This window comes from Budorcas taxicolor, chromosome 10 (genome assembly GCF_023091745.1).
Source record: "Budorcas taxicolor isolate Tak-1 chromosome 10, Takin1.1, whole genome shotgun sequence".
NCBI classification, from domain to species: Eukaryota; Metazoa; Chordata; class Mammalia; order Artiodactyla; family Bovidae; genus Budorcas; species Budorcas taxicolor.
The window spans coordinates 50,871,518-50,873,950 of NC_068919.1; positions in this window are offsets into that span (position 1 = coordinate 50,871,518).

The following is a 2,433-nucleotide window of genomic DNA, read 5'->3' on the forward strand; positions in this document are numbered from 1 at the left end:
AAACTACCACCACCACCAATGTATTCTGATTCCTCACCTGAGAGTCCAGGACTCACCCAGAGCACTCTTGTTGCAGCAGAATATGACTGTGAACGTCAGAGCTGCAGATAAGAGCTTGGGGGTCATGATGTATCAACAGGCTGTAAAACAACAAGGCAGGATGAGACCACCAAAGGAGTGAGCATAGGCAGAAAAGAGATTCAAGGAGAGAACCGTGAGCATTTCAGTGTTCCTTGGCTCATGCTGAATTAGCAACATGAAGGCCCCTGGTAGCTTCAACAAGTCTTTTTGGGAGAACTTTGTGAGTAGACCCTTGATTGGAGTGGGTTCAGGAGAAAATGGGAGGAGACGAGTTGAAGACAGTGAAAGACCCCACTCTTCCAATTTATACTTCCTGCTGCCCCTTAACTCTTCTGGCCTCCCTTCCATCCTGTCCTTCTCCATTTTCCTTTTCCTCTCTTCCCTTCCTCAAAACGTGCCTGTTTCATCTCCCATTCCCTGAAGTTCTACTTTCCTCCAACAAAAAGCCATCTAATAAATGGACATCCACTGAAAGATCAATTAGTGAGTTTATTGACATTTTGCTATCTTCAAGATGATGTATATTCTAACATAGAACTCTGACAGATAGACAGATTTTTGCACTAGAGGAAACCATGGCAGCTAGATTGGAGGAGGGAAAAGACATGGAAGCATGAACCCCAACCATCATTATCCAGTAGCTACGTTTGACCTGCACAATTTGTGGATCTGAAATTTTCCATTTTGAAATAAACTTTCATACTGAGAAAATGGCACAGAACATTAAGGTCATTGTTGAGAGCATTGCTAGTCCAGAGACATATCAAGACCTACCATGAGTCTCCACCAGTTGTGAAGTATGCTAGGTACTATGTTACTGTAACAAAGTTCCAAAGTCAAATGGTTTCCTTTAGTTCGTAAATTATCTGAGGAACCCCTGTACTAATGAGGATCTCAGTGTGTTGTCTTCAGAGAGGATAAAGGCCAAGTGGAGTTACTTCTTGAACACTGAGACCGGCACGTAACCCACAGCCATCTAGACTTCCTCTCTGGATAAGACCAAGCAGTGGGTGCTATGAAGAGCAAGGCCAACCACACTACTGGACAGCAAACTAAACCATTATTTTGTATGATTAAAAAGCCAGGTGCAAGAGGCCATCTGAGAAATGATGATTAGCAACAAGACTAACAAAACCAGAGACTTGACCAATCAAGGAGGACTCTCTCCTCCATTCCATATCTGACTACTTCGTTGAAGGTATTGGTCACAGAGATGGCTTGGCAGCACATAAAGGAGGTACAGACAGCCTGCCTGCCAAAGGACTGAAGGGCCCGACGATTTAGGAAGCTCTGAGAATTCCTCCTTGTCCCCAGAGAGTCAGAGACAATCAAGAAGTGCAAAATTTAGCTGACTCCTTGCTGTAGTCACACTTTATTAATATCTTAATTCAAATAGAATTTAAGGGAGAAAGAGATTAAATGGGTTAATGGAATCAAAAGTTACAAACTTAAACTTATAAATAAATCATAGGAATGTAATATACAGCATGGTGACTATAGTTAATAATACTGTATTGCATATTTGAAAGGTCCTTAAAAAGGTAATCCTCAAAATTCTCATTGTACACAAAAAACTTTTTGCAGTCGTTTACAGAAATCGATGTTGTATGTGTGTGCACGTGTGTGCTGTCATGTCTAACTCTTTGCGACCCCATGGACTATAGCCCACCAGGCTCCTCTGTCCATGGAATTTTCCAGGCAAGAATACTGAAGGGGTTGCCGTTTCCTTCTCTGGGGGATCTTCCTTACACAGGGATGGAACCTGCATCTCCTACACTGGCAGGCGGATTCTTAATCAGCTGAGCCACTGGAGAAGCCTGAGATGGATGTTAATTAGACTTAATGTGGTAATCCTTTGACCATGTATACAAATATTGAGTCATTGTTCATTTGTTAAGTCATGTCCAACTCTTTGCAACCCCATGGACTGCAGCATTCCAGGTTTCCCCGTCCTTCACTATCTCCCGGAGTCTGCTCAAACTCATGAGCATTGAGTCAATGATATCCAACCATCTCATCCTCTGTTGCTCCCTTCTCCTTCTGCTCTCAATCCTTCCCAGCTTCAGGGTCTTTTCCAATGAGTTGGCTCTTCACATCAGGTGGCCAAAGTATTAGAGTTTCAGCATCAGTCCTTCTAGTGAATATTCAGGGTTGATTTCCTTTAGGATTGACTGGTTTGATCTTCTTGCTGTCCAAGGGACTTTGGACATTGTTGTATGCCTGAAACTAATTTCATGTTATGTTAATTATACCTCAATTTTTAAAAAAGAAGAATTCTCAAAGAAGGTTCATCTGCTTCATAGAAGCCATTTGACTTCCTAGCATTTTTATTAATGATGTTGATTAACCGGC